The 24,735-nt window shown below is 51.1% G+C and overlaps 1 long non-coding RNA gene across 1 annotated transcript; it reads right to left on the bottom strand.

Annotated features, from left to right (window-relative positions):
- Positions 1-7,700: 7,700 nt before the first annotated feature.
- On the bottom strand, positions 7,701-12,307 carry LOC130516068 (uncharacterized). Its single transcript, XR_008947349.1, has 2 exons — positions 11,595-12,307; positions 7,701-8,496 (listed from the first exon to the last, which is right to left on the bottom strand). It is a non-coding gene; the product is annotated as an uncharacterized LOC130516068 (long non-coding RNA).
- Between the last annotated feature and the right edge of the window lie 12,428 nt (positions 12,308-24,735).

Raw genomic sequence — 24,735 nt, 5'->3', positions numbered from 1 at the left:
GATGCTGCTGAAAGCAATTTGTCTCCAGGCGATTAGAAGCGTCGGAGCAAGCGGCCGAGCTCGCCGCGTTCTCGCCGTCCCGCGATGGCCTCGGCGGCCCTTAATTAAGGAGCGGCTGCAGGTGTGGCCTCTGCCTCCTTCGCGGTATTCCAGGTTAATGTGTTTCGGGATGGGTCACCGGATTTCTGCCCATTTGCTGCCAGAGCTGAACATTAAACAAAAAGCCCAATCGATCAAAGTTCACCTGGTTCTGCTCAGAAACGCTGTCAAATAAATGAAGTGGGTCCAGCTCTGTCCGCCGGTGTTTGAGCTGAGACGCTGAGCAAAAGCTAAATTAGACGTCCGAGCCGGTTTCTGTTGAGGGTAAAAATGAGTTGTGTGTTTTGAGCCGGGACCTGCAGCTCTGCTCTGAGCCGGGAGGCGACGTGCGCCACGCCGAGCGCCACCTTCTTCTCTTCTAATGACCTGTGAAATGCAGCTGCACAGGCTCCTAATTGGTGACAAAATGATATTTACACTAAAAACTGCTGTCAGACCGGAATCCTGGCAGGGCCCGGAGCCAATTACAGGTGTTGAGGCTCCTCTGTGATACAGGAGCGTCGTCAGAGTGCGTCTACCTGCAGGCAGGATGCAGACGTCCACTCAGGCAGCACTGTAGGACGGGTTTTTGTGGTTCTGTTCAAAGCTAGCGGCTAATTCTGAAGCTAATGTGTTAGTTTTCCCTTCCTGTTTGTGGCTAAATGACTCTGTGACCCTGAACGGCACAGAAACATGTGTTTTCTGTTATTGGTGCTCACAGTCGCTGCTCCGCCGCTCCCCCGCTCCCCCGCCGAGCAGGATCCGGGCCGCAAGGAAACGAGGCGGAAAAAAAAAACAGGTTTAAAGCAAACAAGTGGAGCTTTTATCACTGGACTCTGTTCTTCTGTATGTGCTGTTTCACTGGGTTTACTGGTGCCCAGTTCCTCCTCCGCCGGGTTGGAAGCTGAAAGAGCCGCTGTTTGGTTTGTCTATTCCGGAGTTTGGAAACCCGGCTGTGCAAATTGACTTTGAGATAAGGACGGTTTGGGCCCAAGGACGACAGCGCTGCTAACAGCCACGATCACATGACCTGAGCCGCCTGTGGGAGCAGCACCGGCACCCACGATCCTCTGGCCTCTGGAGCAGGTGGAGCTTTTTCCCAGCCGCTGGAAACAACAAGGAATTTCAGAGAGATGTGGTTTAGGTGTGGGATCAGCCCAAAGACTGGTTCTGATCAGAGCGCCGGTGATTAGAACCGGAGTAAAACTGCCTTGTTTCTGTAAAATCCCCTTTATTCCACAATAAGGCGCCATTTGATGCTCGTATGTCTAATTACCTCCCGGGCCATAAAATACCAGCCTGCGCTCACGTCTCCGTCTTTTTGGAACGCTCCTCTTTTGTTCTTCACGCCGAAGCTCGGCACACGGTTCTGTTCTCTAATTGGCCGTCCTTCCGTGCGGCGTGTAAATAGCGCTGTTACCGCGGGAAAGCTCACGTCTACCAGCGCGTCGGTAGACAGGAATAATTGGCGGAATCTGAACTCGATTCCCTCCAGATTCAACTTCCCCACCATCAAGCTACCATTCAAGAACCTCCTGTCTTAATGGGGACGGGGATCCGGCAGCACTCCGGTCAGCCCCGGCGTGTCCGGCCAGCAGGTCAGACGGGTCCCAGTTCCAGTTGGGACTGGAGCAGCTGTGACCTCGCCGTCCGCTAAAGGTCGTAATGAACGGAGACGGTGACGAATAGCGACGGCTAAAGGCTCAAGGCTCTCTGGAGGTGACCAGGAGGAAATGGAGAAAAGACCCTTTTTTCTTCTTTATCTCCACTTTAGATACGTCACGGAGCGCGAGGTCGCGGCCCGCAGAGATTTAATGACTTTGCCGAAGCTTAGAGATTAAGAAACGTGAAAAAGATGGATTACTCGGTGCTAATGAGGTCTGCGCCTCGCAGAGTTAAATAATGCGCCTGTTTCAGAGGATTTAAGGTGGATAAATCTGCATTTAAAGACACTGACATATTTCAGGGTGCAGATCTGAATCGCCACGACACGTGAAATGAATTCATCCCACAACGAGGCCGTCGCAGCGTGTATTTACGGCGCCGACAGCGGGGTCGCACTCTCCAAACGTGATTTATGAGAATCCTTGAAGAGCCACCATAAAGGCTGCGAGCTGTGGAAACGCCGCCACACATTCCCTGGCATAAAAAAGGCCACAGGTGAGACATGACAGGAAGAGTCCGGGCCATTTTTAGAGCTGGAATGTTGGGAAACATGTTCAGAGCCTGACTCAGTCACATGATGAGCTGTGATTCAGCACTCGACAGGATAAAAGTCTTTTTATACAGAACACTAAGAAAGGCCGTGCTAGCACGAAGGCTACAATAGCGCTGAGAGGCAGCTAACGATACATGACATTGTAAACCAGACAGCATCAGGGTTCAGTCGAGGACGCGCGCTGCACTTCATTACTTGGACAAGCTAAATGCTACATGCTCAGGACGCCAGACTGTTTTGACTGGCAGGTTTCACACCCAGGCTGGTTCCCAGCTGACTCATGGATCTGACAGCAGGACGGTGATGACACCAGCACAGGTGAATCACCTGAACAAGTTTCCACCGGCGTGAGAACGGAGACGGATGTGCATCATTGTCCCTGAGTCACGAGCTCCTCTGCCTGCTACATTCATCAGTCATAAATACTCTGAAAGAGGAGCTTCGGCCTCGGGGCCAACGTGCTTCCCACCCACTGGATCACCAACTGGATCACCCACTGGATCACTGCCGAGGACATAACATCAGATGTCGTAGGTTAAGAGTGTTAGCCAGTGTTTCTGGCTTGGTGGGGGGGCTGGGGTTGTGCCGCTAACGCTAGGAAGGAGCTGAAAGTGGAGGTTCTTTAACTAAACTGCTCTCTAGGCTGATTTGAACTGGGTTTAATAATTAAACCTCTGGGCTGAAAATGTTAAATTATAGCTCCCAAGCAGTCATTTCTAAATCTATGGCTGGATCATCAAAAAGTTAAGAGCTCCTTTACTTGCTGCACCTCTTCACGCTGGATAGTTTCGACGATTGGAGTTTTCTTTCCACTTCAGGAGCCGAGATCACGTTAATTATGTAGATAAAATGAGACGCATCGACTCAACATTAGCGAGACCTCCCACATCCTCATCCCTCAGTAATTGTGCGTCGGTGCGCCGCAGCTACTAGCAAAGTGTTTTCATTAGTAGGACGTTTTAGGAAAAAAGGTCTGCAAAATGTAACAATACAGGTGCTGAATACGACCTCTGTGGAACACGTCACCGTATGAAATCACCAACAATGAAGAGGCCAAGATCGGCGCTACGCCGACGATGCTGAGTTATTCGTCAGGGACTTAACGTGTCTCGTTAGACAGCGATGAAGGTTCCCCGTCATTTATTTGACCTCCATGAACACTGACGTCTGTCACCTGCAGGAAAACAGAAATCTTCCCGGTGGATGTTTTGCTCTGCAGCTTCCAGAGATGCAGAAACATCCGAATCATTTCCGACTTATCAAAAATTCAAGTGTCTGCTTCTTCTCCGCTCCAGCTGCAGTTTCCTGCAGAACACTCGTCGTTTCCTCTCTCGCCGTCCCAAACAAACATTTCAGTCTAAATTGGGAGCTCATTAGGCTCTCGCACGTCCTCTGAGAGCTCTGCAGAACGAGGCACGACGAGCAGAATCCTCTCTGTCGGCGCCATAAAAGCCAAGTGCATTAGCATTAGAGGAGATGAACGCGGCATCTGAGATCAGCAGAGGGGCAACTGTGGCTTCGAATTAAACAGATATGTTTTACAAGCTGTTAACAACTCCCATCGTCCCCGGTCCCCCTCCCCCCCCTTCCCGCCCAATCGCTCGGAATGCTGAAAAAGAAAGACCTGAATCAGATCCCAGGAGAACAGGGAACGTCTCAGTGAGCCGGCACAAAGAGCCCACCAGAAGCAGGGACCCCTGTGTCTCCCACCTGGGGCCCCAGCGTAGCTGCCTGAGTTTTACGGCGAGGGCGGGAGCCGCTCCTGCCAACCCCGGGTCCGAGGTGCACATTACATGTTAATGAGTTGGAACGCCGACAGCAGCGCCGGCGTTCCAACTGCCAATTAGGCATATGCCGAAGACGCCGACGGTGTTCCGACGCGAGCATCTGATAGCGCTCAGGCTTGGCCTGCACATCTGAACGTGGAGCCCCTCCAATGCTGAGTCATTAGCCGCCGGCGTGCCGGCGAAACCACAGAGGAATACGCTGACTGGACACGTTGAGGGGGCTCGGCCGCCGCTGCCCTCCTCTCTTTGTTCGTCACTCCTCAGTTTGACCCCTGCTGACCTTTGCCGTGTAATTGTGAGGTGAGAGGAGGTGGAACCAGTCGTGCTAAGTGGTTTATTGTTACATGCAGAGAAAGTGTGATAAACACAGGTGTGGCTACAGACCTGACCTGGAATTAAGATTCCAGGAGCCTCGCCTTCATCTGAGCTAGCAGGCAAACAAACTCCCAGTGTGGAGGCTAGCTCAGGTTAGCGAAGGTAGCTACCTCCAGATCTCCCACGGTTGTGGTCGGACCATGTTGCAAAGGGATTTTTTTTTTTTAACCACATCCTGAAACATCCACCAAACAAAATGTTGGGAAACTCTGGACTCTCACAGGGGCCCAGATGTTCTTGAGAGACGCGCAAGAACGGGGGTCCAATTAGCTTCAAGGGAATCTGTCCTCTGGCTGCAGAGTTCATCTACTTCCTGTCACGTTTAGACAGATTTAGATTTTTCCGAGCTGTTCCAGCCCTGTCAAGGTGCAGCCGTCATCTCCATCCTCCCTTTCTGGACTCGACTGAGCGCTGGCTCGGCTTTTTAAGAAATAATAAATCCATTCCTTGGACCTCTCCCCCGCTTTGGTGTGCAGCCACGACTTGTCTGTGTTTTTCTCGATTTAGCTGATTTCTTTTTGAAAATTCATGACGGATGCTGCAGAGAAATGTTTCCAAAGAACTTCTGCTACCAAACCGTGATGGTCTTGGTGCCGACAGGCGCCCCCACCCCTCTGACGCACCGCGTTAATCCCTGTTTTAAGTATTCAGGGTTAAGAGCAGCTCGGAGGCGTTTGTAGGTAGGACATGGATCTACTCTGAGAGCCTGAATTCAATGCTGACGTAACCTTGAGCATGTTTGGAGGAGAAGGACTTTATAATCTGAATGAGTTTGTAAGCTGATGCAGGTTGATGATGCCCCCACAGGAACCGGGCCTGCTCCGAATGAGCAGGAAAAGGTGGTGAAGCCCATCAAAGATGCGCAGCGTGTGCAGGAGGCCGGAGATCTGCAGGGGGGAGGGAGGCCGAGCGGAGGGCGTATTGATACGGACGCGGCGGTGAGCACGGCCAACGCGCTCCAGATCTAGCTCCGATCATCACGCTCACCGGCGGGAAGCGAGCGCATGTTTATTCACGCTCACACGTCGGCAGCAACAGCTCCGTGAATATCACGACCCTGGCCATCGGCCGGTATGGCCTCACATGCATATGGACCAGGAGGGAGGGAGGACGGAGGCTCTGGGGGGGGCGTGAGGTTGTCGTGGAGCAGCAGTCTGCAAGACCAGACAGGTTTTGCAGGTTCCTTGTTTCTGAGAAGAGATCCAAGAAGAGATCTGTTCGTTCCTACAGGTGGGCCGACCCCTTCTGCTCAGAGGATTCTCACGGTTCACAATAGAACGGCAGCATTTTCCTCTCGACCCCCGACCTCAGGGCTCAGGGGTCGTCCCAGCAGCCCCGACCAGATACAGGTGGATCATGTGGTCAACAGGCTTACCTGGTCACATGACCACTCTAATAGTAGGGGACCTGTCCAGTTCTCTTTTCAGTGCTCTAATTTGGGATTTAAAGAATCTTGGGACGTCTCTATAGGAGAGTTATTTTAATTATTTGGGGTTAGAGAGCTTCTATATCAGAATGACTCTTGTATTAACTGACACGAACCAAAACTGCAGTTCCAGTTCCTCTTTTAAGGTGAAACCAAGCCGTGACGGATGGCAGGCAGCGATCCATTTCCTCCCGGTTCCTGAAGAGCCATCAAACGAGGCCCCGAGACGAAGACCTCATATCGCGACATTGTTGAAAGTTCATTTTCTCCCTGATGTGGAAGCAGCGAAATCAACAGTGACAATTCCATTTTCCTCTTTCTGCGAGGTCGGGCCGCTCCCGAGCCTCAGCTACACACGTCCGCCGAGGAGCGTCTGCGCACAGCCGAGGAAAAGTTGGTGCCAGGAGCAGTTTGCACAGCATCTCTTTGACCTTGGCATGATTGCCTGCGAGGCACTTTAATTTAATCAGCTTCTCTGAGCTCAGAGCTGTGTTCATTGTTAAGGAGAGCGGGGCCTGGAGCCCCCCCACCCCACACACACACACACAGCAACACAACGTGAAGGTGTGCAGCCTCTCATGCTCAGGCAAGGTTACCACCAGACGAACGCTCCGGGGACCCGGGCCTCACGTCCACACAAAGGCCAGCAGACGGAGGAGCTCGCCAGGCATCTCCATCAAACAGCCCGTCTCTAATTATGTCATCAATCAGGCACCAGATGATGGGCAGCTACTCAATATTAACCGCCATTGGAATGCGGCGCGGGGGCTTCGGCACCGCGCAATCTCTGTCATCTCGGGCAGGCGGCGGGACGCGCGGATCACAGCAATGAGGGCGGGGCGGAGACATGCCAGACCCCGGGAATGTGAGGGTGGCGTTCCCGCTGGCGAATGAAGCCGCTCCTGGAAGAACAGACAAAACTGTCCTGATTCGATGCTACGCCTGAAAGGCCAGTGTGAATAGGCTCAACGATGCTAGCATGCATTAGCGATCTACTTCTGTTGTCGCCTCTAAGGTTCACGTATTAACCATCTCAGAGTGCGGCAACCACGCATGAGAAGAGTAACCATAGCAACCTCAGCTTTAATCAACTCAATAAACATGGGATGATAAGAGTTTAAATACCTGAGCAACTTCTGATCTCCTGGAAGATTTAAGTTTAGGCTCAAAACAAAAGGAAAATACAGCAAAAAGGAAGTAGCTTAATTTGGCTTTTACTGGAGACTCCGTCACCGCGGCCTCCATTACAGCCCCCTGAAACGGTCTCTGATCACTGGACACACAATGAATCGCACTGGAAATAATGACGTTCGATTCCCACTCGCGGAATGCTAACCGCGCTCATTAGCCCCTGAAGCGGGCAGGCGTGAAATGTGCGCCCGCTCACGTGCCTCCGCCTGGATATGCAGCGTTATCAGCTGTTTGGACAGGAGCAGCTGATGGATCGGAGGGCAGAGACGCACTTAAACTGATTCATTTGATTAGTATTGGAGGAGCTTTCTCTTGTGTGTGTGCGTGTGTGTGTGTGTGTGTTGATATATATTTCATCAGACCTTGAAAATCCCCCCCTCCCTCAACAAATTTACCCACACAAACAGATTCTTGGTACCATCTGAATCAACACAGATTTGCTCGCTGGGGAGATTTGAACAGCCCCTCATTATTGTCTCTGCCGCTATAAATACATTTATATCATCTACCTTTAAATTACAAAGCAACAACAGGGAAATTAGGAGGCAGCTGTCGCGCGGAGCCTCGTTTAGCTTCAGACGCACTCACGTTGAAGAATTACCTCACGATTTCACACAGAAAACGGCTAATGTGGCCTTTTTATTGAAGGTTTTGACAGATAATCTCATAAAACACGTCTACAAAGCTGTCTACGCTTGATGGATGTGCATGAATTAAAATAATGAGTCGATAAACCCAAAGGGCAACTGTGGAGCTAGTTAATGTGCTACCATGCTAAGAGGAAGTCCTGTTACTGGTGATGTCACAGGGTGAAATGGTTCTGAACTGGTCCCGCTGGTCTCTGACTGACAACACTTTTTATGATGGGATGCAATATCTCCAGCGGGCGACGTAGCGTTAGCGTGCTCTAAAGCGTGAACTGCTAACTCTGCTAACACTGTTCGCGTACGTACATGCTGGACTGTCGTGTGTTAAACACGCTACAAACGTTGTTTCCTCAACTCTTTTCCTGTTCCTGAAACACGAGACAAACCCAGAAACAAGGCCGGTGAACGACGTGGAGTTTCCCCCTGACGCTGCTTTGATGTTGCCGTATTTGTCTTTGATCTCCTCGTATACCCAGGAATCCCGGTGTGTCATCGCTCTGTGCATTTTTGGCCGGCGTGGGCCGACGTATGGCTGCTCAGTGGCCCCCGGAGGGCTGAGCCGACCTTTAATTACAACTTTATAGTGGATGGTGATGAAAGGCAGCTCTTCACCTGCTGGACGTCTGATGCGTTCAAGGACGGTGGTATTCGTGATGCACGCCGATCACATGCTGAAACCAAGATGACCCGTCCTTAATCCACAGAGCGGAATTCAGGAAATTCTCAGGGTTTGCCAAGACGTTCCGGTGGCGCCGACAGCTGAGTTCCAGGGCCCTGAATGATGACACATGCTGAGGTCAAAGGTCATTAGCTGTCACCGTGATTGATCAGCCTCCCCTCTGCTGAACTAGCGGAAAAATTGATGACTTGCGTTGAGCGCCATCGACCCAGACGTCTCCGCTCGGGCTCCGTGTCCCAGAGAATCAGCCTGACGCTCAATGAGACACTTCAGGAAGTTTGTTTACAATTAATGCCGATATCTTCCGGAATTCCGTGAAAGCTGCCAGCCGGGAAGCTGCCTCCCAGATGCTCCGTGACCTTCTGCACCGGCCTCCACCCTTCGGACCCTCGCCGGAAGACTTTGAAGGCTGATATTTGCTAATCGTTAATCCTGGGAGCGCTGCGAGTGATCGGCACACATGCAGCTCCATTAAATGACCTCTTCCTTTTGTCTGGGCAGCGTTTAACACTCATTCCGGGTTGTAAAGACGGGTTCAGCTCCGGCGACGTTCCCCGATGTCGACCCGGACGAGTCCAAACACGAGGCAATTAATCTGAGTGAAGAGCCGCCGTCACCGATGGGCCTCAACTCAGGCTCCTTTATTCAGAAAATAGGCTTCATTAGGAACAGTAATTAACTGTTACCTTTGATGAATAAAAGCAGACGCGGAAAAAAGTGTTGGTCCATTTAAAAATCCTTCCAGATAAATATGAAGCCGCCGGCGGCCCCGTAATTACCTCTGTTCCACTTTACTTCCTGTTTCAGCCTAAAATGCCTTTGTGGTCATCGTTTGCTGACTAATAAGAGACACCTGCTAACTGGCAGATTTAAACGTGGCTTCCTATTTTCAGAACTTCCTCCGGCGCCTTCCAGCCGCCTCTCCGACGGAGGAGCGCCTGTTCTGTGGGAGGCTAATGAAGGCTGACTGGGTGAAAAGAGCAGAATGGCTCCGGGGAGCTGGCCTGGCCTCAGAGACCTCCAGGGATTCACAAAGACCTGCGAGAGGAGGAGATCATGGCCCTGCCAATCCCCCAAACCTCTTTGAAAAGGACAGACATTGTCTGGCCTTCGCCCCGGTGCCTGGAAATAAGCCTTCCTGCGGGCTATTTAAGTAGCGCAGGACGGGTTCTAGCAGGAGAGGGGGTCCATTTCTGCATCTTCAGGAGGTTGATGACGTCCGCTTAAATATTCCGATTTGTATTGCTCTTCGTCACTCACCCGGGACCAAACGGACCGTTATCCATCCCAAAGCTGCCAGGAGACGGACATTTAACGGACTGTCTCCAGCCAACATTTGTTTAGCGCGACGCTAAGCCGGCGGCTCTGCGTTGTTTGCGGACGGTCAACAGCTCGATTAGCTTAACATTAGCTTATTTGGAGTGCGTACAGAAATTCAAACAGTCTTAACCCCGGGAAACAGCATCTAAGCAGGAAGTCAAGTCGGTCAGTTTGGCAACGAATCGTGGATTCAGGATCATCAATAATCCGACCCGCTGGAGTAAACGGATGTTTCTCCGGTCGCCTCCATAAGCGTTTCATTGTTGCCTTAATCTTCTTGAATTGTAGCTTTGATGCTAATTAAAGGAAGTGTGAGCGTCAAACACCAGATCGCCGTTCGGGCTTTTGCGTCGCGGCACCGGGTCATAATTGCGCCAAAATCGACCAGCTAGCCGTAATCACGAGGGGGGGGGGGTGACCTCTGAGGTTAGCGAATCAGGCGGCTCGCGTCTGAAGGAGGATTTACGTGGAGACGATCGTTGCGGCCGCTGACGCCATCGTGGAACCAATCGATCCTCTGAGTGCGTTCTGGTGTAATCGCGAGCCGCAGGTGGGCGGAGACGTCGGGGCAAATGGTCCGGGCTGGCGGAGAGTGGGAACACTCATCACGGGCGCCGAATAATTTTAGCGGATGTCAGGAAGGAGTTTAACACAAACAGCCGACGTTATCTCTTTTGCCTGTTTTGTGACGCCATCCGTCAGAATGAAGATACACGTCCGCGAGCTTCCCGCTCCGTCTCTCTGCCTTTTACTCCGTCTGCCATATTGGGCCATAGATCTACGGTGCCTGACATTCCGATGAGCCCATTCCGAGAGAGTGATATTGCACCATAGATTTTAACAATGTGACAGAAACACCAATACGCTGCTGAACAAAGAGGCATTAAGGCAAAGATAAACCTGGCTGAAACGCCCATAAATCTGTGGGAGCTGCTTTAAGATGGAGCCCACAGGGGTGATGGCCACCCTTAATCAATAAGAAGCTCATCAGCGGGGAAACTCGGACCGATACTGGAGGAGGGATGTGTTTGAAACGTACGCTTAGCATTCCCGCTCCTGAGAGCCACAGTTAGCGTCTGTGTGAGCAATATTCTGTGGCAGAGGTCAGAAAGTTGAGGGGTTTTTGTTGTTTTTTGGTAAAAGATGAAGAAGGAGAAGGTTTTTAAGCTAATGCTAACGCTACCGCGGCTCTGCCTTTAAACCCTTAAACTCCGGGAACCGTCTTCTTTTTCCTTGGTGTCAGATGTTGACATTCGTCTTTTGCTCTGACAAACGCTCCTCTATCCGCCTCGTGCTGTTAGCGTAACGTCACGGCCGCTAAAAGTGCTGAAGTTGCTGCGGGTATTTGGCTCGGAGCGCCGATCAGCAGCAACATTAGTGGAAATTAATGAAGCCCAGCTTCAAGGTTAATTAATGAAGCTCCCGTCAATCCAGAAAATCACCTCATTCCATCTCCTGCGCGGAAGATTGACTTTTCAGGAACGTCAGGATCTCGACCTCGCTCTGCCCTCGCCTGTACCTGGAGCGTGCTCCCCTACAGGGTGGCAGGGCGGTTTGACCAACCCTTTGTTTTTAGACTTGGGGTGAAATTCGTTGGAGAAGAAATGTGAATTATAAAACCGGAGACCGGCTGATGTCAGGAACATCTCAGCTCCTTGACATTTGCGGCCAGAACATCATTAGGCAGCGGCAGAGATCAGGCTGACATGACACACGGAGACAGAAGAAGGTGCCAAGTGTCCAGGAGGTGGGAGCAGAAGCCAACGCGCATCCGTTAATGAAGACGGACGTTCCTGCTGGTGCGAGGTTGGACGGAGCCATCAAAGGAGAAAGGAACGCTTCAGAGAGGAGGAGAACATCCATCATGACTCACCTGTGTCTGCTGCCTCCTTCTGCTGGACCGCGGCGGCCTCTGGTCAATCATGGCGGATTAATCACGTGGAATCGTGAAAGGATCCCTGGGAGAACCCTTTGAAGACGCAGCTTTGAAGGCAGCAGCTCTGGAACCGCTCGGTCACCAAACGGGATTATTAATTACAGCAGTTATGATCCCTCAGTTTCCATCAGCAGCAGCGCGGAAGCAGATGCGTAGCATTAAAGGCCAACAAAATCAGGATAAACGCGCCGGCGTCCGCCTGAAGGACGTCTCCTGTTCCGTGCTCTCGCGGGACGGCGACTGTAGGACTCGTGTTTTTATTTAGGGAACAGAAAACCTGCCGTGGCGGAAACGACCGCATTTTCCGTTTCGACACGGTTCACATGCCAGTTTGACGCTGGTTCCCAGGGAACAAAGAAGCTTTTTTTCCCGAACGCACGCTGTGATCCGCAAAAGCAAAACAAACAAACCACAGACGGATGTGATGAATGGCTGCTGTCTGAAACAGCCTGGATTTCCCCCTAATCCACCACAACCTGGAAAAGACCAGACCTGGGAGGTGCGCTGGCGAGGGGGTGGGCGGCCACCAGCACAATACCTGCCGACCAGAGAGTTCTGCTCCTCCGCAGGGCTCCAGCTCCATTCACACGTGCTGGGGGAACGTTCAGAAGCAGGAACTGGCCCAGCTAGCTTGTTTTGAAGCTCCGCCTCTGGGGTTCAAAAGTGCGACCCGGACGAGTTTTGCTCCTAACATCCGACGAATGAAAGGAAAATCTCAAACGTTCCGGCTAAGAAGTGAGAAACAGGCGCAGACGCTGACATCGTCACAAGGACGGGGGGGGGGGGTCGTCGTGGTGACGGGTGATGGGAGATGTCTGACGGCACGCAGCTGAGAGTTATTACAGCCTGGTCTGGGTTTTAGGAAGTAATCCGCACATATTGGTGCACGGCAGCGGCCCTCCGTAAATATTCCAGGCAGCCTGTTTACAGGAACGCCCCCCCCCCAGCAAACACCCTGACCCGGCAGCCGACTGGTCCAATAATCCGACGCCTCTGTGCACCCCATAAACCCAGAGCTGCACATTCTTTACCTGAAACCCTCCCCGGCGCTTCAGATTTTCCGCTCCTGCTCTGAGCTCGGCGGCGACGCCGTCGATGTTCTGCGTTCACTTTCCCTCCTCGGGTCGGTCCAGAACTTCATTCCAACATCTGGTTTCTGGTAAACAGTTGTTTTTATTACATCTTCGGCTGGTCTATTGTCTGATTTAGTTGCATCTACAGTTTGGAGCGAGTCAGACATAAATTCAATTTTGTCTGTTATTTGTTTTTAAAAATCAGCAAGGGGGGATCGGGCCATGACGGAAACTGGGCTGGACCGTCATGCGTGGCCTAAAACGCAGTTGCAGAACCAGAATTTCAGCGCCAGTACTGAGATGAGCTGTAGTTTGTTGTAATTTGAAGGCACCGTCGCCTCTTTTAGGTCCTGAGAGGTCAGACGTGCTGAGATGTTCAGTGGCGGTCAAGATGTCTCACTCCTTTTAAAAAAGCTGCTCACGAGAGACAAAAACAGACCTTCGGTGGGAAGAAATAATGTTCCTGTGGGCTGAAGGTTGATGTCTCCTCCTGCTAAATCAGATGATTCGCAGACCGGCAGAGACTGTTTATTCTTTCCCAGAAAAAAACATCAGCTCCGGAGATTTTCTTTTATTATTCTTTGTGGTTTTGGCCGATAACGAGAACAATCCGGGGTCAAACTGGGTCAGGGAGGGTCTGAGCACGAGTGCAACAGCTACACAAAGAAGGTCGAACTTCAGGTCGTGGCAGCAGGAACCAGAACCAGACAACAACCCAAAAACTGGTGCTGCTGGGACACAAGACACTGGCGGAGAGAGAACATCAGCATGATCTCATCTCCTCCCTGAAAAACTGGATTTTCCTGCATTTCTTAAACTCCCTGAACGCCACGGCCAAGGCCAGATGTGGGGTTTTTCACCATTGTCACGAGGAGAACCTGACCAGGGCTTCGCCGCACATCAGGAATGTCTCAGCCGCTGCAGCAGGATGAGAATCGGGAGCTGAGGTCCATCCCTAAATCACTGTAAAAGCCTGGAACGCTGCAGCACTCCCAAATCCTCCAGTCCATTACAGAACATTTCTCAGCTTGACTCAGTTTGGTCTCAGATATCAAATTTGGACAACAGGAAGTGAGCCGGCCGCTGCTGGAGCCCATAAAAGACGTCCTGTTTCTCGCGCTGGCTGCCAGGGTTCTTTTTTCCATCTCCAGGTGAAAACAGTGTTTACCTCAGAGCTGAGATCTCAATATTCTCCCAGAAACTCCTCCGCCTTCTTATTGAACCTGCCGGCGTTCCAATAAAGCCTTCACAATAATGTCGCCGTCTTTATGAGGCCGCACAGCCGAGGAAACGCTGCTGCTGGAGCTGGAGCTGATCCCGATTCTCCATCGACGGGATCAACCCTCCCAGCCGCTCCGCAGGTGTCTGATCCCACCAAGCAGGGACGGGAAAATCCAGTCCCCCGGGACCAGATTCCCGCCAGGACGCTGTCGCCTGCCCTGGATTGAATCCCTGGAGGACCGGATTTTTCCCGCCCCTGAAACAAGGAAGGCGGCTACCGCGGGATAGCCGCAAGCTAGCGGCTTCCTCCGCTACCTTATGCTGCGGATAACGTCAACACAGCACGACCCTCTGGGCCGCCGGTCGTTGTTTGTGTTGACTGTCAACGTCGCGTACGCACATGCACGTCGGAGGGGAACAAGGTGCGTCCCTTCCCGCGCACGTGTGCGCCGCAGGTGTCGGAGCGCCGGCGAGGACCTCGCCTGGGCCCCAGCTGTCCGTCAGGCGCGGCGTTGCTCCGGTGTAATAAATCACGGAGTGACACGTGATGTAATTGGCCGTGTGATAGGATGAAGTATTCCGGAGTATCTGACGGCCAGAGGAGCTCTTAAGACAGCTCTCACTTTGCTTCCCAGCACATCATAATTACTCAGTTTCCCTGTTGCTCCGTCTCCATGGCGATCCATCTCTTCCATTCAGGCCTCACACACACACACACACACACACACACACACATGTATATAAACGCCCTCAATTAATCTCAGCCGCGGACCTTCCGCACACATCGTGGCGCTGGGGCGTTTATTACGGCGCCGCAGGAGCGCCGACGCCTCACATGGAACTTGGGGGACTGAACCGGAGGATAATTGACGGCAATTCATTACCGAAGGTTTTCAGACGATCAGCTCTCATATGAACTCTGCTGGCATCTCTCGGATCCTCCTGGAGAACCTGCGGACCTGGGAGCAAACGCCGCGCTGTTTTAATCCATAATGCATCGGAGCGCGCGTCCACGTCCACGTCCACGTCCACGTCCCTGTGGCATTGAATCGGATCGTTTTGAATATTCAGAGGACAGAAACGGTGTAATCATAACCTCATGAATAAAACAGTTGCAGCCTTATGAGGACTGTAATTTACATCTGACGGTGAGACGGATGCTTCCCGGGAGGAGCCATCCGACTCATCCGTTACGGCCCAAATGGACTTTTAAGGGAAACTTTTTCAGGGGAGGTGATTCCGCTCGTTTTGTTCGCCTTATAAAATGATTCCTTGAGGCTTTTTTCCCATCGCTTTCACTTTTGAAATTGCCTCTTTTTTTCTTTTTTTTTTTTAATGACGGCTCATTTAGCGGCAATATTCCGTCGCCAGGAGGACTCGTCGGCCCGGAAGCTGCCGGTTTAATAGCACGCGGAGAAATGAGAGGACGGCCGGGTCAGGGGACGGTACCGGCGTGTTTTCAAACTCTTCGGATCCATTCCCCTGCACAAACGGCGGCAGCTAACGCGCAGAAAACCACGTGAAACTGGCGTCGCATCGCCGCGGCGAGGTCACTTCCTGCGCTGTTTTCTTGTCGGCGGCCCTTTTGTTTGGTTTCGTTTTCAGCTGCTTCCCCGGCACGAAGGTCAAGGAAAGAAATTCTCTGGAATAAAAATTGAAACCTTAGAAAGCGGCGGCTGTTTGGCTAGCGTCAACATCAAACCCATTTCCTGTGTGAGATGTGACAGATGTGATGCGCGGGATCCTCGGGGAGACACTTCACACCGCCTAGCGAGAAATGAAATATGGATTATCAGGAGCTCTCCAGGAAGGACACCAGGGCCGAGCCGTGCGCTGGTGTTATAGCGTGTAGCATTGTGTTCGCTTCTGTTAACACACACTTGGCAGAAATATATGTGTTTTCTTTTGATCTTGTTGATCCAGCCCAGGCTACCGTGAGCATGTTAGCATGGCTGCTATAGTGCAGGTGACATGATGTTGCCCACTGGATTAGCGTTAGCGTTAGCGATTCCCTTCATTTTATTAACCGCTTGAGCTTCGGTGGCTGCATTTGTTTGCCTTGATCGGCAGCAGCGCTGGCGAGGTCCAGAGGAGGGGGCGGGGCCAAACAGCATGCTTTGATGCTTTGATATGTCCTTCTTGGGCTTCTTTATTACCTCAACTCATTTTCGGCTGCTGAACATCAGGCCGCCACCTTGAATCGCCCCGTGTGGCGGCTTTGTGACGCTTTTGTGTAAAATAAAACCCACCGGGTGGTTTAGCCGCCACCTGTCTCTGGCGAGGTTTCGTTCGTTTTAAGATATAAATGCTAATAGAGCTGCTCGCTCACCTCTGGGTATCATAAATTCTCATTGTTCTTCTGTATATGAGCTCCGCTCTTTATGTTACATCTGTACGTTATTGCGGCGACAGCGGCGGTTTCATCTCTGTCCTCAACGATCCCGCCGCCGCCGTGGCCTCGCTGGATCCAATCACACGGCTGAGGTGAAAAGAGGGCGCCACGCGGCGCTCCGAGCCATAAAGCTGAATGATGGATGCCGATCAGTATTCAGCTCCCGCTCATCACCGAGGTGAGGAGAAGAGCGACTGCGTGGTCATAATCACAGGACCGGAGACGAGCCGGTTCAGCACCGACACCCTGTGGGCGTGTACCTGCATCCCAGGAGGGATCGCCGTGTCAGGACGGGTATCGCCGCTGCATTAAAGCTACTGTCAGCCAGTGTCACAGGTTTCCCGAAGAGTTATGAGGGTTGGAAGATGTGGGGGAAACGTCCTCAGCCAGGGTCCATCCGGGAGAAGGAGCGGTTTCCAGAACTATCGGGCCAGAAATATCGGATTTTGAGGAACAGCCTGTCTGCTCCAATAAGAACCAAATGTTAGCGGTTTGTGTGTGAGTGATCCAGATCCAGATCCAGATCCAGATCCAGATCGTACTTTAAACAGCAAAAAAGCCATTTTCAAACCATTTAAACAAAGTAAAGTATGTAATGGGTTAGCCTGTTCTGAATGAGTTAGCCTGTTCTTAATGGGTTAGCCTGTTCTTAATGGGTTAGCCTGTTCTGAATGGGTTAGCCTGTTCTGAATGAGTTAGCCTGTTCTTAATGGGTTAGCATGTTCCTAATGGTTAGCCTGTTCTTAATGGGTTAGCCTGTTCTTAATGAGTTAGCCTGTTCTTAATGGGTTAGCCTGTTCTTAATGAGTTAGCCTGTTCTTAATGGGTTAGCATGTTCCTAATGAGATAGCCTGTTCTTAATGGGTTAGCCTGTTCTTAATGAGTTAGCCTGTTCTTAATGGTTAGCATGTTCCTAATGAGATAGCCTGTTCTTAATCAGTTAGCCTGTTCTTAATGGGTTAGCTGTTCTTAATGGGTTAGCATGTTCCTAATGGGTTAGCCTGTTCTTAATGGGTTAGCCTGTTCTTAATGGGTTAGCTGTTCTTAATGGGTTAGCATGTTCCTAATGAGATAGCCTGTTCTTAATGGGTAGCCTGTTCTTAATGGTTAGCCTGTTCTTAATGGGTTAGCCTGTTCTGAATGAATTAGCCTGTTCTGAATGAGTTAGCCTGTTCTGGCCCTCTCTTACATTTGGGGATTTGTGGGATCACGGACGCCAAAACGATCGTACAAACACGATCATTATCGTCTGGAAACGCTGGATGCCGGTTTGATCGGATAAAACATCTGTGTTGAAATCGTTCAGTCTGGTTCTGATTCCTAAAGCACCGAGATACAAACAGAGTAAAGCTTCCACATCTGGAACACGTGGGCGGCCATCTTGTACCAAAGGAGCTCGGCTGTCAGTGGTGGAGCTGAAGTGACGCTAAATTAGCATGAACATGTGTCGTGTTTAAATATGTTGGGTTTGGGCTGTTTGAAAGAGTTTGAACCTGTTGTGAATATAAAACTGCGTCTCCAGAGGGATGATTAGCGAATGTAAATAGTCCAAGAAGTCTAGACGAGGGCGAATAAATGACCTTAATCCACTCATCCTGCATGAGAGGAAGGTCTCCTTCACACCCTCAGCACCGGCAACTCGATGCCCTCGAAAACGATGCTCGCTCGCTGACCCCTAAACGCACCTTCTGACCTCTGACCTTCACTCGTCCGCGCTCTCCGTCGGCATCACGACCCGCGGCGTGAACGTTAACCACCGTCTGCCGCTCGTCTCCCTCCCGCTAGCCGGAGCATCCCTCGGTTTTCCGCGCTGTAGGATGGACGCGAGCGAGAGACGGGCGGCGGAATGTGGAGCGCCGCAGCCGTTAGCGAGATAAGTGGCATTTTTGTTTCCTCCCATGGCTAATTATGCTATTTATACCCCGGCAACGGAGGAGATGCTCAAAGCTGCAACACCAAGATTAGTGTTCTCGCTAACGTTGTTTATCCTCCTGAAAATGATAACGCCCCCCCCCCACACACACACACACACAGCGTGCATGTACACCTGTATTTGTGAAATGGAATTTTTTCCTCACAGAAAAACAAATGTTGTCATGGAGATCTGGGTCCGTGTTGGCTGCGAGGATGTCTGACAGAGACGCTGAAGAATTAGCGCGTTGACATTTAGAAGGCAATTTTTATGCAAAAGTTGTTTTTATAGAAGTTGCCAGACAACTCGATGTAATAACTTTATTCTGCAGCTGCCAAAAGAAAATGAGCCGTTCTGTCATCGCGCTTTCAGAAATTCAAATATTTCGCCGCCGTGAGCAGAGAACGAACGCCGCTCATTGATGGTTCCCGCAGTCCTACTTCACTTAATGTGGGAAAATATAAAACGCACAGACGAACGGTTCCTCCTCTCATGTATCCCGTTAAACCAACCTCTCATCAAAGCCTCCTGAGAGGCAGTTAGCATGTTGCCAACCTGTTGGCTAGGACGAGCTGAGACCTGCGTCTCAGAAATCACATGAAAAAAGCCAATATTATCAGAAGGTCGTCTGCGTTTAAAGTCTACAATTAGCGCCAACACGTCGGGCAAATTCTGTGGCTAACGCAGACGCACTGAACGCGGCTACCTAGCATTAGCTAACGTGAAAAGCTGGCGCTCTTTACGTAGAAATAGATTTATCGCTAAAAATCACCTGACACTCGAGGGAACAACCCCGACCCGCCACTAGGGGGTGCTAGCGTACGTCCTACAGCCGAGGCTGTAACAAGCTTCAGGTTATCTAGTTGTAGCCACGGTTCCCCCAACACACACACACACACACACACACACACACACACACACACACACACACACACACACACACACACACACACACAGTCGCGAAGTCATAGAAATTAGATAAAGCTTCTCCGGCGAGTCACAGCCGACTCATCTGTTGGTATCTTTGTGCTACATGGAGCCCGGATCGTCTCGCCACAGACGCTCCATTGTCCCGACTCCACGGATACAGAACCAACCTTTTCTCCTCCTGAGGTGTTTTTCATTCCTAAAAGACTTTAGCAACCAGGAAGAGATTATCCGAGCTGATCCCGGGGGGCCGGTTTCAGGTTCCTGCTTCCCAAACGCGTTTTCATCCATCTTGAATCACAGCAGATGTGATTCGCGCTTCCGCCGCAAATCCGCCGCCGCGGCGTGATTGATGCCGCCCGTTCTGCCGGCGGTGTTCCATCGAGCGTCGGTGACAGATTCCGATGTTGGGAACGTTGTCATTTTCAGCTGCGACACGTTAGAATTGATTAAAGTCGTGTTCTGTCAATCGTGGCTCCGGGGCCTCGCGGCGCTCCACGGTGACGCGCTTTATTATTGAATCAAACAAAAATGCTAATCTGCCGGCGTTCTGTTGTTTACATTTAAATCATAAAGCGTTCCCACGGCAACGACACGACGTGGAGTTGAACGGGATGTGGGGGCGGCGGGGGCGGCTCCTTTCATTTTAATAAATCAAAAATGGAGGGTGACGGTTTTATTAAGGTGATTTATGCACCTTTGCAGATCCCTTAATGGATCTGAATTTTACTTACGTTACATGATCGGAAATTGTTCTGGAAACCTGAAACTATATGAATAAATCTTCGTTGCGGCGTAAATGAATGAAGCCGCCATGCAAAATTCACTTTAGCTGCAGCGTCGTGGCGCAGGGCGGCGGCCCGGATTCTCTTTTCTTCCGCAGCAGGAAATTCTTCTTTAATGTAGTTTTTATACTTTTGTCCGCAAAGGCAACAATTAGACGACGGCAACGAGTCAAAAATCCAAAATAATAATCAGTTCGGGGCTCGATTTCACCTCTGGGATGACTGACAGTGAGCTCCGACCACATCTCTCACACACACACACACACACACACACACACACAACACACACACACACAACACACACACACACACACACACACACACACACACACACACACACACACCACACACACACACACACATCCTCACATTTATACCCTAGGTGGACACAACACATTACCCTGACCTACCCATCCTAACTTATCCTACTCTTCACCCCGACTCAAACCTCAACTCATCCCAAACCTCAACCTGCAGCCTCTCAAACCTCCAACAGTCCTCTAAAGTTGTGAGGCTCAGCTAAACACTCCCATTTTGCAGCCAATGGCCCCCACTTTGATTCTGGTACTCGATATGTAGCAAATGTGAGAACACGCAACACCCACACTGTGTGTGATAACGATCTGGTGAAGGTCGTGAAAGGGATCTGATTCTCTGGGATCTGATGATCCGGCCGATAGCGTCAGTGCTGCGGCCGGATCATCCCAGTCCGATTCCGCTGCCTCCCCAGTCGTCCCAGCGGTGTCGTGGCCACAGACGTGATGCTATCTGGCCCAGCTGGCCTCCGACGACCCCTCCGGCCCGTTTAAGGTCAAAGCCCCGAACGAGGCGCGTGTGCTTTAAAAAGTGGGCAGAACCCGCTGTGGTTCCGAGTTGACTCAGCTGGGCCTCGCCGAGGATCACGGGTTTTTCTGGTAATCCTGCCGGAGCCTCCCTCGGTCTGGAGCGCGGCAACAATAATCCGGAGGTCAGAGAGAGAGAACGAACGCCCCGAAAGCGTAAACGTGCGTCTCAACAGGCGTCGAAGGCGCCGTTAAAGAGGCGGATTCTTCAGATGCTGCTGATTAATCACGTTAAATCCGTCTTTATTCACCCGTCTCTAATGACGACGGTCGCGGGTCGTTACCGAGGATCCACCTCATCAGCAGGTTGGGAGCGAACCCCCGTGTCATGTGTGAACAGAAGGGGGCGTTTGTGTTACCTGGTCGTCCGCTCATCTTCATCCTCCTCTTCCTCACAGCCCCACTGAGGCTAACGTCCTGCTAGCGGCGCCGCGGCAGCATCACAAGCTTTTTATTAACAGCAATATCTGTGGGAGCGTGACACGCGGCCCCCTGAGCTGATCTTCCAGAGGGGGGACGGTTCCCTCTCCGGATCCATCTGGCCGCCACAGCTGAACCGCAGCACATGCCAGGACTGTGTTTAGCGTTAGCCGCTTTAACGAGCGTCTCGCGGGCGTGGGCGCTGAGTAATGCGCCCGTTTTACAGCCTTCTACTTCTGGATGGTGACAGAGCTGTAAAATAAAAATCCTAAACTTTCCCCTTTTTTGCGCGGAGGAAAAAAAAAATCGGATTCCGGCGAGGTGAGATTTACGCCCGCTGCCTTTAGCTTTTCCGCGGGACCTTCCAGGCACGCTCAAGCGCTACCTGCTTCCTTGATGTACGTCCTCCGTCCCGCCTGCGCCCCGACGGCTGCCTCATGTGTAAAATATTTCAGCGTAATTGAAACGGGGCTGTTTGCGGCTCTCATTGTTTCAATATGTGAATCCCCACAGAGAAAACACCATTACCGGTGGGCCGGAGCGCCGCCTGACCACATCCAGCCTCCCTCGCCGCTCCAACACTCACACGCGCCAAGGAAGCCCCTCCAACCAGGAGGAATCCTTCACAGCGGCGCCCCCCGGTGACAGGCTCCAGAACTCAATACCAATAAAGTTAAGATGCTTTTTTACTTCTTGATGCGCTAACAACATGCTAACAACATGCTAAGAACACACTCTTGCGTTATTTCATACTCCACAAACAAGGTGGCCCATGGTGATTGACAGCTGGGGTCTTTAAAGGTCTGAGCGGGACCAATGTCCACCAGAACCCCCCAAATCCTCGAGGAGGGTCCAGAGGTGGAACCCTCACTTCTCAGAGTGTAGCTTCATCCCTGCCTGATCAGGGCTCCTCGCGTGTCAAATGTCACTGCCGCCATCGTGGTAAATGTAAAGGTTAAACATTTCAACATTTAAAATCGGAGGGGAGCCTCTCAGGGATGAGCTGGAACCGGTTTCTGTTTCAAAGGCAGCGGGAATCAAGCGGGTTTGTCCTAAATTACCCGTTTTTAATCGGCATGAGCGAGCATCAGAGCCTCCAAATGCCAGACCTGCGTGTGCTTTTATTTTGAAGGTCAAAATTAAGCTTTAATTCCATCTCTGCGTCCATCGCTCCTCGTATTTGGTAAAAAGCAGCTGTGGATTGAAACGGATCTTGATTCAGCTCTTTCAGAACTACAGAGCGACCGGGTCCGTTTCATCCAGTTCCCCCGTGAAGGAGCTCAGTCTTTACACAGCAACCGTGACACTAAAGGTCATTTCATTGAAAACGCCACATATTCTCCATCTTCCACGCCGATGTCTTTTTAATCGGAACTTTTGCCGCCGCGTGTTGCTCCCCTCAGGACCCGCATCCACCCGTCCACCCGGTGTCTCAGATCCCAGGGTGAGAAGCCACCCAGGCACCACAAAGTGCTTTTATTTCATTTTTCCAGCCTTCAGACATGATAGCAGAAAATAACAGCCCACGCTGAAGGTTGAGAACATACGCAGTCCGCCATTATATGTTATCAGCGCCTACTTTTCCATAATATACCTCTTTTGTCTGCTTTTAGCACGCTTTGCATGAGCGTTCCGTTGTTGTAAATGTTCCCCACTGTCAGGAGAACTCTGCAATCGTGGCTAATTGGTTTCCACCGATGGTCTAACGATGCCCACTGAGCATTATTAACACGTAATCGACTCTCGTGCCGACTTCTTCAGCCCTGACCGGCAGCCAAACTCTTCCCCTGAGCTTTTGCTGTGGTCGTTTCCTGCGTAAAAAGCTAATATATTAGCCAGGAAGCTGCGAACTAACACATACTCCGATAGCTAAATGTGGCGCCGCTCAAACAAAATAAATATAAGCAACAAGCGTTTATATCTAATTAAAATTGTGGTAGAAAGCAGAAGAAATTATTTATTTTAGCGCAGCGTTAGCGAGGCTGCGAACAGCGCTAGCAGTTTTGGGTCTGATTTGCCCCGCCCCCAAAGACAGGAGCTGTTATTTGGCCACCTGATCGTCCTCCGTGTTGGGATTTTCCCCCCCAAATCCCGTTTTCTCACGTGGGATTCTGTGGGATCTCCTCTCGTGACTAAAAATAGCAGCTTGGTGGTTTTAAGGTCTTCATTTCCTAAGTCCTCCAGGTCTTAAGGTGACTTTCCAGCCCGGCACATTAAATGGAATCAGATTAAATCACTAAACTGTTTTTCTAGTCAATTTGTCTCCTTTTAAACTTCACATTTAATGTTTAAATGGCGACGACCCCGCGCCCTCTAATTGTATTTCTACGCTACAGGTTGTAATTCAAGCGTAAAAGGTCTTCGGCGGCTAATTCGGCCTGTTGTCCTCTTTGTCCTGTAACAGGAAATTAATTAAGGCCGCGGCTCTTTAAACGGTAAAATAATGAGATTTACGCAAAACATCGGTTGAGTCCGTTTAACCTCCGTGAAGACGGAGGGCAGGTAGAGTTCAGCGGACATTATCGCAGTCGGACTCCGGCGAAAGTTTAATTAGAACATTTAATATTAACCGGAAACAACTTTTAGAACATAACACGGCTAACACGGACCTGGGGGGGGGGGGGTTGGTGATGTCATCCAGGATGAAGAGACCAGAACCCGTCCATGCAGAACGCAGACTGGCCTTCTTCCTCGCATTAATCATCCTGTCAGAGTTTGGATCAACTGCATTTATCTTTAATAAATTAGCCCCTGATTGGAGGTTGGTGTTTCTGCATGTGTGAGTTTGTGACTTTTCTGCTAATTAGCGGAAGGTTGAGCTGCTAAACGGCTCAGGGGCTGATTCAGAGTCAGTCGGGGCAGGAGGTGTCATTTAGGAACCGTTGGAGGCCCTTTTCTAATCAGAGGAGGCCACGTGGTGGCCATCCAACCGCCTCTGAACGAGCCGGATGATGCTACTTTTCGCTCCGCTTTCTTGGTGTTAGCGTCGGAGGCGGCGAGGAAACCACAATTGTTTCAGGGAACAGGTGGAGGGAAATGTCCCGTTCCTCCTCCGCTAGCACAAAATGGAACCATGTTATCAACATGACACAGGTGTTGCTAATAAAACGGCTGCCAGAGCCCGCTAGCGGAAGGTTAGCAAGAGAGGACGAGGTGAGCGCGGAATGGGAAAAAAAAATGCAGCGGCACATCTGCTACGCATCTACAGCTGCGCCCGATTGAAATGGGCCATTTCCTCCGAACAATCGCTCTCTTCATCGAGACACCGAGAGGCGTGAACATCGCACGCCAAGCAGCCGCCATCGCGCCAATTTTGATGCGAACCCCAAGAACTATTTTCACGTCCTCATTAAAGTCCAATCAGGCCGAGCGCGAACGTGCAGGAGATGAGGTTTATTTTTTCAGCAGATTCGCTGTTTGGATCCAGCCGGCGGAAAGCACGAAGGCGACGCCAGCGTCAAACATGCTTCGCCGTTTGTTTGGCGAGAAGTGAGTGATGAACGACG

Source organism: Takifugu flavidus, chromosome 19 (genome assembly GCF_003711565.1).
Source record: "Takifugu flavidus isolate HTHZ2018 chromosome 19, ASM371156v2, whole genome shotgun sequence".
In the NCBI taxonomy this organism is placed as follows: Eukaryota; Metazoa; Chordata; class Actinopteri; order Tetraodontiformes; family Tetraodontidae; genus Takifugu; species Takifugu flavidus.
Note: the sequence above shows the minus strand (reverse complement) of the source record. Positions and strands in the feature narration are given on the sequence as shown.